The sequence below is a fragment of the Mytilus galloprovincialis genome, chromosome 1 (assembly GCF_965363235.1).
Source record: "Mytilus galloprovincialis chromosome 1, xbMytGall1.hap1.1, whole genome shotgun sequence".
In the NCBI taxonomy this organism is placed as follows: domain Eukaryota; kingdom Metazoa; phylum Mollusca; class Bivalvia; order Mytilida; family Mytilidae; genus Mytilus; species Mytilus galloprovincialis.
In genome coordinates this window covers 86,201,804-86,218,157 of record NC_134838.1, presented here as the reverse complement: position 1 = coordinate 86,218,157, position 16,354 = coordinate 86,201,804, and the positions used below count along the sequence as shown (strand labels likewise).

The window sequence follows — 16,354 nt, the reverse complement described above, 5'->3', positions numbered from 1 at the left end:
CCCACAATAATTTCAGAATTAACAGTATTTTCAGTATTTTCAGTCCATATTCCTTTTAGCAGGAAAACTATATAAAACTAAAATAATTTCAGTTTAACTAACTGTTAGTAACATGTTTTCTTTAAAAATCGTCCTAATGACCAACTTAGAGACATATTTAAGGAATTGAGGTTATTGAAGTATTTATAACCTTTATGAGACATGTTATTACAGCCATTACAGTGATATACATGTGTACCTGTCTGGCCTTCAGCAACATGAATCAAAGGCACAATAGACACATAAAGTGGTGTACTTTCGTAAATGTTCATTTCTAAAGCAAATAGGAATAACTTTTTTTAACACAACATACAATTTCTTCATTGGAAAACTCTTCAATAAAAGGGTTTTGTGAGCCCTCAATACGACCATCTTTTCTTTCTGCACTTTTTTATGCTTTTGAATGTACATGTAGGTTAAACAAGTGCAGAACACCAATTTAACTGTTACCTCTCTTGTATGGCAAGTTTTCTCTCATTCAGAAGGTGTACAATTCTATACAGGAAATCTTCCAAGTTAACTTTTACTTATCTAAAGAGTACAAAAATTCAGTACCCCCCCCCCCCCCCACCCCAAACCCCTTTACTACTGAGTAATAAAAATTAAAAAAATTCTCTAATGTTTGTAAGGATCTGTAAGCTATTTCCCACATTAACAAACATTTCTTGTATCAGACTGATCAGACTGGTCATGAGCAGAGTATTATATGAATCATTGAATCACATTTCCCTCTTTTCTTCCATAATATTTAAATCACATACATGTTTTACCTGCAAATATTCTTTTCTCTAACATGATAGCATTTTGAAGGATACATAAATCTAGAAAACATTTGATATTTACAGTAGTCTATGTTCCTGACACAATATTCTTAATACCCTAAGCAAACTTATATTTGAAGTATAGCTTGCTAAATAAATAAGATATTTCCAAGATTTTTTTTTATACATTTACACATATTATATAAGCATAAGAAAAAAAGGTTAAAAGAGTACATAACAACTCGTAAGAATGGGATATTACTTGATATCAATACAATACTAAACTGGAAAACACTTATTTATTATACAATTGTTGTATACATGAAGATATATAGGTAGTGTAACTAGTTGAGTTAGGGAAGATCTTCTTTGGCTCAATTGGTAAGAGCACTGCCTTTCAGTCCCGAGATTGAGGGTTAAATTCCCCCTGGTACCATCCATGGATTTTCACAACATAATTGGAATTCAATAACTTGAATCAGTAACTTGAGTCTATATCTACTTTTCACTCCTTTGTTATATATGAAACCCATATTTTATCTATATTTCATTAAATTTTGCTTTGATTTTATTAATGATAATTTTCCATCTGAAGCCACTCATCTGATCAAGTGATAATAGTTGTTTTCCGATTAAGTACAGTAAAAACAACATGATGTTATCAGCCAACATAATATTCTAACTAGAAAAATGAAATGATGGTCCATTGTCTTTCAACTTCCGGAGGTCTCTTAGCTACATCTCATCTTAGGTAAACTCCCTCAGGCAAAGTTGGCTATAGATGGATTTGGCTTTTAAATTAAGTAATTTTTGGTCATATATATAGCTCTTCAACTGATTTGGTTCTTATAAATCCTTGGCTTTCTAATATCTGGCTTTGAGTGTTCCTGAGGAAGGCAAATCCAGAAAAGCAATTTGAAAGCATGAAATTTATTGAAAAAAAGTATTGTTTTCATTTTTGAGGGTTATCGCTTTGATGAGATTGTAGCTGAGAAACTTCCTTTGCCTTTCAGAACCCTACTAAAATTACATTTTGTACTAAAAAGTGGCTTATTGTACAAAAAATGGCTCCATGACAATATCTGCTTTGTTGTCAGATACAATTTATTGTATGTAGGTGCATGTGGCATTAATCAGCTTTCAATATTGTGAATTCTTAATAAGGAAACTCAACTTTAACATAATAAGTCTTCAGGCCTCCAAATAAATCAAAAATAATAATTTCAGTATTAAATCAGGGCAAAAATTTAGATTATTAATATAATATTGTGTATTTACTTTAAATAGGAAATAAAGAATTGGATAAAGGACACTTTTATATCAAAACTTAACATTCTGTATGTATGTGCCTGTCCAAAGTCAGGGGCCTGTAAATCAGTGGTTGAAGTTTGTTTATATGTTTCATATTTGTTTTTCATTCATTTTTTGTACATATAAAATTAGGCTATCAGTTTTCTCATTTGAATTGTTTAACATTAAAATTGTCATTTCGGGGCCTTTCATAGCTAACTTTGCAGTATTGGCTTTGCTCATTGTTGAAGGCCGTACGGTGACCTATAGTTGTTTATTTCTGTGTCGAATGGTCTCTTGACAATCATACAACATCTTTTTTATACTCATTATTTTTTACTTTCGTTTTTTCATACTTCTGGGTTACATCTACTCTATATATACTTTTTTTAATACTTATAAGAGGATCTAGATTTGGAGGGTCTTCATCCTTAAATTCTTTAATTTTTTAAGGTTATTCTTCTTAACTCTCTCTACTTTGTGCCCATTTTTTTTATTCTTTATATTTTAGCATCCCATCATTCTCTAATCCGGATCTTGTTTTAACTATTTCTTAATCTATTCCCAAATTTTTGGTCCATTTTTTAAATAGATTTAGCCCATTATTTTCTGTACTGAAAACTCCATCCTCACCCTCATATATTGTTAAAAACTGTATTATAGTTAACCTTATCCCAATGTTTGGTATTATTTCGTGGAAATTTTAACACAAGGACAGTCAAAAAACTTTAAATCTCTGATCGATATGGTCTGATATCAATGAACAAAAATGTGACATATCACATATTATCAGAGATATTTTGAACTTGAAAGCCTAACCTATATATAATACATTGTAAAAAATTATTTCGTAGAACCAAGATTGAAAGTAATCAAATAAGGCAATATGAACAGACTTACCACAAATTTGTAAAAAAATATGTAAAATTGAGACAAATAATATCCCAACAAAATACTGTTTGTAGATGTAATCTCTACTATAGACCAGGAAGTAGATGTTGATAGGAGTGTGAAAGAAATGATAAAGAGGCACTACACATATACATCCTTCAATGGGGATTTATACATGTATCCCATCATATACATGTATTCAAACCTCTTCAAAACTTCATATAGAAATATAAAACGCATATAAACGATATTGATAGGTGACATGGTACAAAATTAAGCACTACATATATTTTATGTATCCTTCAGGCATCCATTGACATTTTAATATATAGTTAAAAGTGGGCTAACATGCATAATTTGAAAGAAAGTTCAAATTTTAGTCACAAAAATTATTGTAATGATATTGTCAATTTGAACTCATAAAAGGTACAGACAGCAAAGAACCAACAACTGGCATCAATCTCCAATAAAACAGCATCTCTCAATTAGATAACTTTGTATGAAGGGTTAAGATGATAGAACATATAAGTTGTAAAACCTCTTACTGGTTTCTCGGTTCTATAAAAGAGGGAATATGCAGTTTATAGATAAATCCCCTTCAAGAGAAATAAATCTGAAAATAACATGAAATATTCCTAACTGCATTTCTACAATTTTTTAACCTTTCTGAGAAGAAAATTGTATCCAAGTAAATTTAAGAAGACATCTTATCAATTGTTTACCTCAAATTTATCCTATTTTTAATTGTCAGAGATGAACTTAAATTCTCAATGATATACTTGTGTAAGTAACATGAATGTAATAAGGATGTAGAATATTGTGAAGGTCCAAACAGGGAAGTTTTTATAACACATCACTGCACATTAACATTTAGATAATATGAGGGCCTTGATGGGTAATCCTTGATATAGTTATTCTTTTTATTTTTCACACCATTTTTCTCTATAATTTATATTTGAGCACCCCATTATTCTATTTTCTACTACTTTTTGTTTTTGTCTTTTTTGTACCTATCCTTTTTGTAGACCTTTTAAGCACTGTTTTGCCATTTTAATTCTCTATTCTGTAAATAACCATCCACACCCTCATATGCATGTACAGATAAAGGCAGGAAACAATATTTTTACAGTCCTGCTGGAATATTCTTAAACATGATTTTTTTTTTTCAAATGAATGTAACTAAATTAAATATAGTCCACTTCCAATAATGTAATTACTGACCTTAATTATAGTTATTCATGTGACCAAATTTCTGACCAAACATGATTTTACATTAATTAAAGATTTCTTTATATGCATTTTGATTAACAGACAATCAGGAAAGGCAAATATGTGGCAGTGTAACATCAAAAATGTTTGTATGAATCAACAGAGATGTAGGGTATACCTTATAAAGACAGCAACACACTAACAAAGACAATCAAAAGACACCAAGAAGGCAACATACATTCATTAACAGAGAGGTGATCATACAGTATGTCGAGCAATAAATTATCAAGAGTCTTGGAAAAGTAAATAAATTACAGAGACTCTATCATTGATAGATCTGCACTAATTTATCAAAATTATCCCAAAAATGTTGAAACAAGTTTTAACATTGTCAAATATTGCCATCAATAGCTCTGTTGCTACCTCTCTCACAGCCACACTAGACATATTTTGCTGAAATCTTGAAAATTTCCTTGATGAAATAATAAAATTGTGTCATGTACAGTACAATATTTTTATTTTCTTGTAAAGTCATTCAGACATTTAAAAAGATATAAATAATAGTATTGTACAATTATTCTATTGTGTGAATATCCAGGGCTCATTAAGCCTACAAAATTTCTGAAATTCATTAATTGGTTAATGGGAAATTATCAAGTATAGGAATATTAGTCTATTGTTCAGAAAGTTTTGAATGCTATTTTTATATACTCTTATGTAATAATAAACATGGGTTAAGAATCATTAGATCCATATAACGAAGGATACATATATATGAATACACAATTTTTTCTTACATATATTGCCCTAAATGTAACCTCAAAGAGAAGAAGTTGCTAATTTAGTAAGTAACTTCCTTTATCTATTTAAGTTAATGAGATGAATTTCTATGAATTATGATGAGGTTAACATTAAATAAGCAAGGATATTTTCTAGATACTTCACTAATTTCCCTTCAGTAAATTGTGTGGAGTGCCAGAAGATTTTTATTCCTATGAACTTTTGAAAATCTAATACTTTTTTTCAGAAATTTTTGCTCTTCATACAATGTTCTTCTTCTGATAAAAAATAAACACTATAATTTAAAAAAAAAGAAACTATCAGATTCTTGAATATTTTCAGACACATCCTGAAATCATGAGCAGAAACAGACCACAACATATGTTAATGAAAATTGTTAAAAGGTTTTAAAATGTGAGGTCCTGCTGCTGTAGCAAGTACATTGTATACACTCAACTTATTATAGTTTCTTCAAAAATACATAAAATGGGAGAATGGTTATATAATCAGGGGCAATAACTCCTATATACTAAAAAGAAGCAGAACTTTGACAATTTCAGCCATATTGACTTATTTGTAGATCTTCTTTTGCATTCTAAAGTTTGACTTTATCTACTAAAGCGTTTAAAAGGAATAAATATGCCAAAATTGAGGAAAACTAACAGTCAGGTGAATGACCCCACTAATGGATGTACACCACTAATTCATGGCCCCATTGCTTTCTATGTTCAATTCCTCCATTTCAAACAGGCACAGCTCTTTGGTTTTAAGTTCAAATAATGTGACAATCATTGCATGTCAAGGCAGCAGTCTATAGTGTCTTGTACTGAAAAAATCAGCATAACTTTAATGGCATATAAGAAAGAACTGGTTCCTTCCTGGAACCACAGATGTACAAAATCAGGTACTTCAGATCTGACAAACAGGCAAAATGTACCCTCTTTATAAAATTTGGTGCACTTTTTTTAATATTCAAAATTATAAGTCAACCAGATGCTCTGCAGGGAGCAGCTTTATACGACCACAGATGTTGAACTCTGAACAGTTGGGGCAAGAACGGACACAACATTCAAGCTTAATACAGCTCTGAATTTGAATTGTGATTAAAAAGTTGACACATAATAGGTTTCTGACACATGAATGTGGTCTAAAAACTTTAAAAAATTAAATTGGACATTTACCTATTATGGTCCAAAATCTAAATACATGGTTAGATTCAGCATATATCAAAGAACCTCAAGAATCCAATTTTTGATGAAATCAAATAAAGTTCAATTTTGAACCACTTAGAAATCAATGTGGACCAATTTGATAAAGGGGCCCAAATATCAAAAATCTAAATTCATGGTTAGATTCAGCATATCAAAGAACCCCAAGAATTCAATTTTTGTTGAAATCAAAAATATTTTAATTCTGGACACTTTGGACCTTAACGTAGACCAATTTGAAATCACGACAAAAACTTAAGAATCTAAATACACGGTTAGATTCGGCACATAATAATAATAATCCCAATAATTCAATTATTGATGAAATCAAACAAAACTTAATTTTGGCCCCTTTTGGCCCTAACTCCTTAACTGTTGGTACCAAAACTTCCAAAATCAATTCCAACCTTCCTTTGTGGTCATAAACTTTGCGTTAAAATTTTAAAGATTTATATTTATTTATACTTAAGTAATGGTGCAAAAACCAAGAAAAATGCTTATTTGTGCCCCTTTTTGGCCCCTAATTCATAAACTGTTGGTACTTGAAAACCCCCTTCGTTTAGTGGTTATAAACAGTGTTAAAATTTTATTGATTTCTATTTACTTATACTAAAGTTATTATCCGGAAATAATCCATCTTCAAACGACGCCGACAACAATGAAGACAGACAATGACAACATGATGCCAATATACGACCAAAAAAAAAATTTTTTGCTGTCGTTTAAAAAGTGTTTACAATGATCACAAGTCATTCATCTTATTTCATTTGATACCAACATTACCTAAACATTCTACATATTTTGAAAGTTACACTCATGTTTAGGAACTATTTTGGGTTAAATATGTACTTCTTTCGTATGTGCTTTCCTGCTTGGGGGAATTAATGGTGTTACACCTATTAGTCCTTTGACAATTTTGTTAAAATTGCCCTATTTGTAGATCTTATGGACTATTGTGCCATATATTCTGAAGTTTCAATCTATATAAAGCAATCATGTGTTCAAAATGCTTGCATGAGAGCTTTAATATACAGAAACACCTTTTCAGGACACCCTTCCTTGGACTGGAGTTCCCCCAAGGCACTTGCCTTGGCTGCATGTAAATATTCCTGAAAATGAAAACCTGTACTCAAAAGATCTTATCCAGAACCAAGATTTTTAAAAATTTCATACAATTTATAAACTGTCTATTTGTGTATCTGTGATTTAACAATTATCAAAACTGATAATTCCACCATGATGCAAAAATGTTCACAGACTTGATTCTATCATTGAATACTTTAAACACAAGTTGTTTCCCTTAGCCAATTGTATTCTGTTATGCTGGGTGTATAATATGTAGCCATGTACTATAGGAATTGGGGATGTAAAAAGGCTGCTTCATGTGTCGAGTGACACATTAAAGGTTCTGTTATGCAGGGTGTATTATAACAGAGTTAAAATGACTTTAAGCTGTGTTTAGCTTTTGAAACTATGTTTGAGACTCAAAGAATTTATCGTGTATATTATATTATCTACCTAGACAATAAGTTACTATATATCTAATTGATAATCATGATAATGGACATTATAATCAAAGTGACAATAATGCCTCAGGGCTTAATCCTTTATCCTTCTTAAATTAGAGATATTGCTAAAAGAGTTGTTTTAATTATTTATCTTTCCTTATCTGGATAATAACTTGTTTATATTTGTCAATACATTATGTATTATTGATCTTAGCTAATTGTTTAATTCTCATATATATATATATTGTAAAATCATTGTAAAAGATATAAGTTTGGAAGTCACAGCATTGGTGACAAGTTCCAGTCTTGGAAATAAATTATATACTAGGTGGAATTAATCTTCTGTGTATTACTGCTAGTTTATGGTGCTTGGTTATTAAGGTTTAACATTTAGTTGTGACCAAATCCTCATATCAGTCTCCTAGATATTAGACTGGATTTCTTGGTTACAGTATAATATGCAGCCATGTACTATCTGGATTGGGGATGTAAAATAAGCTGCCTCATGACGAGTGACACATTAAAGAATCCTTACAACTCTCTGAGGGGTTCAAACATGTACATTTATATTTAGGTGGCCTGTTGCAATAAAACGTTTCTTTTCTAATGAACATACTCTCATTTTCTAGTGGCTGCCCAAATTCCAACCCTTCCTCCTGGTTAACCTACCAATTGAATAAATTGTTAATTTGTCCTTGAATGTGCATCAAATATTCTCCACTGGACATGAAGTAACCAACACTTTATCAATTAATATAACCATCAAAATCCCACAAGTCTGTAACTTCCTAGCTATAGCTTGTCAGCAGCAACCATCTATCAAGGAAATCAAAAAGGAAAGCTGTAGAATTTTGTATGAGCTATTAAGTGATTTATACTCCATATTTACAAACCTGAAAAATGTAGCTAGAATTATCTATATTTATATTTAAGTACCTGTAATCTGTTTTTTCCTCAAAGTCTACTTCTCAAAAAACTCTCCAAGTAGCTTCCTATGTGTGGATCAATAAATATCTACCTACAATTTGAGGTCACACATGTAAGTAAGTCAGTAATTTATATATTTCCTTATATATCTTATGTAAAGAAAGAAATTTTAAATGTTGAAGTTATTACATATCAGATTTTATTCGATACTTTATTATACATGTAGAGATTGTAAATTAACAGAGAAATTTCTTGAAATTTCAAAAAATGTTTCATACCAAAATTGTTAAATTAGAATTTAAAATGTGATTACTATTAATTAGCTATATATATAGACTTAGGGTTAATTACAGAACTGGCACATGTATAAAGTAGACATGTACTGGTCAGTATATTTGCATTTTCATCAATAATAATATCTTCTTGTAATATTCCTTTTGTCATGTTTGTTAAATGTAATTGATTAAAATACTGTAAATCAGAAATTATTGCATGCATGAGAGTTTAAATAATTGAGATTATAACCAGTGTCACACCTTTTGCAATAATAACAAGAAGCTCTCAAGCGCCTGAATTGCTCACCTGTTATTTTTTGCTTAAAATCTTTTCACAATGATAATTTTGCTTTTCAATATATATTAATGAGTGTCTTAAAAATTCCATTTAAATGTTCTTTGTATCTGTCATATTTTCTTCAAAAACCAAAAAAATGCATTTTACCCCTATGTAAAATTTAAGTGATAGCAGCTATGTATCTTGACGTACAAGGAAATAAAATACAAAATTTATACTAGATATTCTAAAACTCATTTAGCCTAAGTTTTGCTGAATTTGATTCAGCAGTTTTAGAGCAAGCAAACTACATGAACAAACTCAGAAAAATTGTCTTTAAAGGGTAGTAACTCCTAAAGGGGTCAACTGACAATTTTGGTCATATAAACTTTTTTGTAGATCTTACTTTGTTGAATATTTTTGCTGTTACAGTTTATCTTTATCAGTAATAATATTCAAGATAATAACTAAAATCTTCAAAATTTCCTTAAAATTACCAATTTAGTGGCAGCAATCCAACAATGGGTTGTTAGAGTCATCTGAAAATTTCATGGCAGAAAGAAATTGACCTAATGAACAATTTTACTTCATATCAGATTTGCTCTAAATGCTGTAGTGTTTGAGATAAAAGCCAAAAACTGCATTTAACCCTAATGGTTTATTTTTAGCTATGGTGGCCATGTTTTTAGACGAAACAATAAATAAAACACAAACTTTATTCTAGATACCCTAAGGATCATTCAGCTAAAGTTTGGGAGGAATTGGTTCAGTAGTTTCAGAAGAGAGAAGAGATGATGTTTGAATTTTTGAAATATAGTTTACACCAGACGAACGATGACGAATGACAACGGACGCCAAGTGATGGCAATAGCTCACCGTTCCTTTGGAATGGTGAGCTGAAAACATCGGAATAATTTCTGAATTTACAGTAAGACAAAAATCAACCTTTCAGCATGAAAAAAAACCATAGTAAAACATTGGGCTAGTTACACAAAAATAGACCCTGAAATAAAGATACATGTGTGTACATATGCAGACTTATCATAATTTTAATAAACTTTCAGTCTCTTTAATATGGACTAAATATAACAGGATATATTAGACCACCAGTAATAAAGCAACAAAAACGATTGAACATTCCATCCAGCAATAAAATTAAAATCACTGGACTGAAAAGACCTTTTCCTGGTCTTGCTTGGGCCAAATAAAAAAGTATGTGTGGTTCCAGTTACATCTGAAAAAAAGTTAGGGTAGGTAGGTAGAGATTTTTTTTTTATTTTATGTTTTTTTTTTACATTGAGTCTATGGGAGCAACATTCTGACTTTAACAGTGCTTAATGAAAAATGACAATAAAATCTTTAGGGTAGGCTATTTTCAAGTCGAAAAAGTAGGGACGGTAGGGTTACTGGAACCACACGTATATTTTTATTTGGCCTTGTTGGACTAGCCTAATTCATAAGGGCTATATACACGACACATGTGTGAAACTTACAGTGTTTATGACCAGACTCATTATAAAAACTATCAGTCACTATCTCGGTCACTATAGGCAGCTTAGATTCAGCTGACAAAAATAACTTCTAACAAATTGAGCTGGACAATTTGCTAATCTGAATCAAAATTGCCTCTGAAAACCATGTTTTTTAAATCATTATACATTATACATGTAGTCCAAAATAAGGGTATTTGGTATAGGACCTTTCAAATATGTCACCACTGCTAGCTTCATATATAGGGTTTGGTTAACATTTAAAATTAAATATTTGGCAATTAGGTTTGAAATGTTGGAAATATATTTTCCAGTGTTTAAATGCAGATTTTTTGCCACCACTTCTTCCATCTAAGAAACAAAGTCTCCCAATCATCTAAAAGTTTCTAAACACAAAAGTCAAATCATGTCAAAATCACCTCTCCATGGTTTCTAAAAAGCCATATATATCCTAATTTTAATTTTATCAAGAAAATGAATATATTGTTAAATCATGTACCTATTGACAATTTCTTAAACTACACTTACTATGAGTATCTACAGTACACTGAGAAAATGTTTAGAGATAGCAGCAAACAATTATGGACACATTAGTTACCATTAACATGGCATTCAGTTCTAGATCTTCAATGGGAGTTTTTGTACTATTTAAATTTATGTTTGTGTTGGGTATGAGAAAAACATTTAAGGTTACAAGTACTAGTGTGGTCACTTATACAAGATTTAACAGAATGGTGCTCCATATTAAAATATACTAGAACACACCCGTGAAATCGCGGGCATATATACAGCTTGTGAACTGTTGTAGGATGATTTTTTGTAAAAGATATTATGTATGGAGAATTTCATAAAAGGTACAAAAATGTATCAAAAGCCCTCTCCCTTTTTCCAAAGTCTGATATTTGTTTCCTTTCTGTTAAATTCAATTGTTTTCATGTTTCTGGCCTCAGACCACATTTATTCTTCTCCTTTGCTACAATGCTTCTTTTGGTAAAAGTTAAATCAAATTAAAAATTTGCACCGTTTCAAACATGAAATAAATGTAACTGCTTATATACAGAATACAGAGAGTCTCTATATATTCAAGTAGTATAATTGTAGTTTACATGTAGATAAATGCGAAAAAATAATTGTCCTCTATAAGGTGGTATAATAGTTGCGGTTCTTGCGACCTAAACACCATGATATTGAGAACGCTCTGATTGGCTTATTTATTTTTCATTATTGTTATCTATCATACGATTAATTGTATTTGTGCATGTTTCAAACCGGAAGCCTTATCTATGACTAAAATTCAGTCTGATGACGGAATCATATCCGCTCTCCTTTTTTGTCGTTTTTCTCCCAAAATAACTCAATCTGAATAATCATAAGAATGGATGACAAATGCGATTATGCATGTTACCTATAGGACACAGAGGCATGATGATTGATTTATTGTTGAAGGAAGAGAAGCAACACACAAAATGAGGTCTTGTTTAATAGTATAGATATACAAATATTTAGGGCCACAATTAAAAATATTTTGGTTTGCCCAAACCCTACTCAAGGTTGAGACAGTGGGTAGGTAGGTAGGCATTTTCTTTCTTCCTTTTTTTTTTTTTATAGAAATTGAAGTATTGGATGTTTATTAGTCTTCATGCCTATCTGATAAAAAAAACTTCTTCAAATCAGGACAATAAAAGAATTTGAGTAGGCAGCTTTTTTCTGGGTAGTTAGGGTTTGCGCAAACAAACTTATTCTTTTTTATGGCCAAGCAAAGCTACATGTACATGCATGACCACTTACACACCATAATGACAATAACAAAGATGCTTGAGGACACTTGATAAACTTTAAAAGTGCATGGACACAGCGAATGTAGGAAAAAAAATCACAGGAAAAAAAGTCACAGAAAAAAAGTCACGGAAAAAAAGTCCCAGGAAAAAAGATCACAGGAAAAAAAGTCCCAGGAAAAAAAGTCACAATATATATTTTTGTATGAAATGGTAATATGGTCTGCACATACATGTATTAACAGGAGAAATTAAACGACTAGCGTTGGAAATTTAGATATAAATTGCAAATCATTTCAATGAATCCTGTACATGCTGGTGTACTATTGATACATGTTTTCAAGAATTTATTGTAATTATTTTTGTTTTATATCTCTTATGAAAGGAAAGAGATGTGAGTTAAACAGCAACAATTTCCTTCAATTTGAATTCAAGTTAGAAGTTCAGTTTATGACTTGACCATATGTTATTTTAATTTTTGAAGATATTAAAGTATCCTTCAATTTAGTGTTAAACAAACAACTCGTTGTCATTAATTATATTAGCTTAGTATTTATAGGGACTGTTGATATTGATGTGTGGCTTCTTGAGGCACCTTCCCCCTTTGTAGACCTTTCACTTCCTGTCTCCGTAGGAAGCCATATACCAATGAAATACAACTTAGGCTCAATATTAAATAAAAGGAAACAATCAGCTTTCTCTGTTAAAAAGTCAATTTTGAAAAAAGAATGTATTCTATTACGTTTTTATATGTTTATATATCCTTCCTTTATGGTTTTTAAAAATTATAAACTTACCACTAACAAATATAAATAATCTGATACAAGTATATTATGACTTTTTTTCGATGCACTAAAAAACTCCAGTTTAATTATTTATTGCATACATGTATATATATACAAAGTGACTTTTTCATGTGCATTCCAACATACTTCTGATAAATAATTTTACTTAAATATATTGTGACTTTTTTTCCTGTGACTTTTTCTCTTCTGACTTTTTTCCCTGTGACTTTTTTTGTCGTTTACCAACACAGCACAGTCCCCTATATTTAATAAATGATCTCATCAAGTAGTGCTTATCAACAAACTTTTCCTGTGAAGTACATATCTTGAAAGGGGTCTATTGTAATACTTTCTGCAGTATCAGATCAAAATCTTAACAGTTTTCTGTTTAGCTCACCGACTGTCACTATCAGATCTCTGTCATCAACATTCAGAAGAGTGGGTGCACAATCCAGACAAATTCAGACTTTTTTTTATCATGCAAAGGATACAATTTGGATCAGAATCAGATTGAAAACAGGATAAATGGTAGAGCATCCTGAACAATATCTGATTGCTGTTGCAATTAAATAAATGTGTTTACAAATTTCCAGCCATTCATGAATCACATGATCTCAATTGATCTAATTATTAGACAATTTTAAGGAATAGTATTATCATGGACATAAATCTGAAGTCAGTATTTGCAATACAATTATTTAAAAATTACTATAAAATTTTTTTTGTACATAAGCTGATGAATAATTATTTCAGGTCTAGTCAGCTAGTGCAGAGTTTTCTTCAGGGCTTTAAATATCAAATGCACCAGTACGTAAGTCTGTGGTATATTCTCAGGGTCTCTATAAACACATTTTATTTGCGCAATGTCAATTCATTCCAAAGTATTGGGGAAGTCCCTACCTGGGAAATTAACAGGTAATGTACCACTGAGGTGTATAAAAAGAAAGTTCATTCATGATTATATCGTGATCATCAGAGACAAGTGTGAAAAAAATATTGAAAGTACTCTCTTTCTTACCTTAGGTCTTTTTAAAGTTCGCCAAATAAAACCCTCTTCATCAATAAACAGAAAAATAACAGGAAGGTTGAAACTTTACCAAAGTGGGTGAAACTTTAACTAGGAAGTAAAACTATATATATCTGTTGTATCTTTTCGATTATTTGTGGTACTTATCTGTACTAAGGGGAAATAACTCTTGATTTTAGCAGGTGCGAGTTTTTTCCGCGCTACAATTCAAATATGAATAGACAAAAGACAAAAAACATGAAACTTTATTGAAAGTCGTTATAATGCAATAAATTACAAGAAAATTTGAGAGTTATAATTGCCTATAGATGACCGTGGTTATTGTTCGACATTAAATACATGTGTGAATAAATAGACATTGGTCTCATTTAAAAATAGCTTATTATAAACAAACTTGGCCTGATAACAGAATCAAGGAATGGATATATTATGTAACCGGTCACTTGCACAGGGACTCGGTTAGCAGATTTTTTTTTAATCTATGTTTTTCAGTATTATTCTGTTCTCGATTCTGTTATACGACCGTTTTTGACGATGTGAATTTAGATGCAATTTTCGTACTCCTCATTACAGAATCATTGATGGTTTGGAGGTCAGTTCAGACCAATTTTTCTATTGTATAGTAAATAATGATACATCTACAAAATAAACACATAATGAAAACTTTTGTCTGAAGCATAAATAAACGTGGGTTAAAAAACTGTTCTAATAGGTGCAATTTGGGTACCCTCACGTTACGGATATGGATAGTAAACTGCGCATGGCTAGAAAAAAGAAAAAGTGATACCAACGTTAAAAACGTTAATAATGTAATACAAATAGACAGGAAATACAAAAAAAATATTGAAAAAACAGAGACATATAATGCTGCACATATACATAGATACATTTTATGCATAATTAGGAACATATAGAGCTGAAACACGCACTACCGTATGAACTTGTCGCATGATAATGATGTTCCGTGCTTGATGACAAACATCTCTCTCAGTGGTAGATCCAGGGTGGGGGTCCGTGGGGATGGAACCTATCTTTTTTTTTGACGACCAATGCCGATGATTTGAGTAGGGACATATGATTGGAACCCATCCTTTTATCCTTTAAGACCCATGTCTCTATCCAGTAGACTTTGCCATCGCCATCAAAACAAGTGCAGTAACTGTCTTTTTTTTTGTTGGTAGGGACAAGGGATGGATACATATACCCTACTCAGTCCAGTCTTTATCTATGTCAGGGACTTTCTATACTCCCTGTTTATTTTTGATGTTTTAATGCCATTTGTACCGATGTTTTTTGGTATGTTGTGCTGTTACACCACCGTTCCAAGTTAGGGGAGGGTTGAGCGCTCATTGCAAACATGTTTAAGTCCGCCACATATTTTATGTGCCTGTCCCAAGTCAGGAGCCTGTAATTCAGCGGTTTTCATTGGTTCTTGTATTGTCATATTTGATTTTCTTAAGTTGTTTAGCTATAAATTAGGCCGTTAGTTTCCTCAATTCAATTGTTTCATATTTTCCATGTCGAGGCCTTTTATAGCTGACTGTACAGTATATGGGGTTTTCTCACTGTTGAATGTCGTACGGTTGCCTGTTATTGCTTTCATCCACTTTATATGAACTTGGTGAATAGTTGTCTCATTTATCATTCATATCACATCTCCTTATCTTTAAACGAAACGAGACAAAATACAGCTATACAAATAATTGTTTGAACTTTCAACGGTAAAACATGGAAAATGAGTCGACATGTATATTATCTAGAGCTATTTAAAACTACAAAACTTTAAAACAGATTACGTACCCTATGTCATTGTAAAGTATTCAATGTTACAGTTTGGGTAAAGATACGGATGTAAACTCGTCATGTTGATGATGTGCAATGAATTTGTATTGACCATCTCTTACGAATAAAGAAGACGACAATGAACAACACATCGACCCCATCAACAAAAAAAAAATGAAAAAAAATTGAACATAAATAATGTTAGTGGAGGTCATGCAACTATATAGACATCTAATTGAAATGTAATCTTTGAATTTGCTAGGCTTATAACTTGACCAATAAGCGAGTTACAATAGATTAAGTCAGATACTTGCTAATCGCTGTAATTGA

General features: G+C 31.2%; 1 protein-coding gene across 6 annotated transcripts in view; it reads right to left on the bottom strand.

Moving 5' to 3' along the window:
* Positions 1 to 14,372, bottom strand: part of LOC143042830 (proto-oncogene tyrosine-protein kinase Src-like) — a 38,493-nt gene extending 24,121 nt beyond the window's left edge. For 4 of the 6 annotated variants that reach the window (XM_076215304.1, XM_076215323.1, XM_076215328.1 and 1 more), the window contains exons 1-2: positions 14,234 to 14,372; positions 8,623 to 8,704 (exon numbers count right to left, since the gene is read on the bottom strand). The gene's annotated coding sequence lies outside the window, so the exon portion shown is untranslated. Of the gene's footprint in view, positions 1 to 489; positions 515 to 2,990; positions 3,135 to 8,622; positions 8,705 to 14,233 lie in introns of those variants that run through there. The other 2 variants (XM_076215316.1, XM_076215307.1) reach the window with 2 other exon arrangements.
* Between the last annotated feature and the right edge of the window lie 1,982 nt (positions 14,373 to 16,354).